Below are 231 nucleotides of genomic sequence, written 5' to 3'. Positions count from 1 at the left end.
GACCCACAAGCGAGACAGACGAACAGATAAGAGGGAGGGCACAAAGAAACTGAGAGAAAGACAATGCTGAGAAGAAAAAAAAGAGAGAAGAAAAGAGAAATGCGAATAAATCACAAGCGTAGGTTGATAAACGGAGGGGAAACCCACACAGGACGGTAGAATAAACGAGAGATGAGAGAGATAAAAGTTGATTTATTTCGCAACATCATTTTTGAGGAACACTCCTTTCTC

This window comes from Penaeus monodon, chromosome 33, assembly GCF_015228065.2.
Source record: "Penaeus monodon isolate SGIC_2016 chromosome 33, NSTDA_Pmon_1, whole genome shotgun sequence".
Lineage (NCBI taxonomy): Eukaryota > Metazoa > Arthropoda > Malacostraca > Decapoda > Penaeidae > Penaeus > Penaeus monodon.
This window is presented reverse-complemented; position numbering follows the sequence as displayed.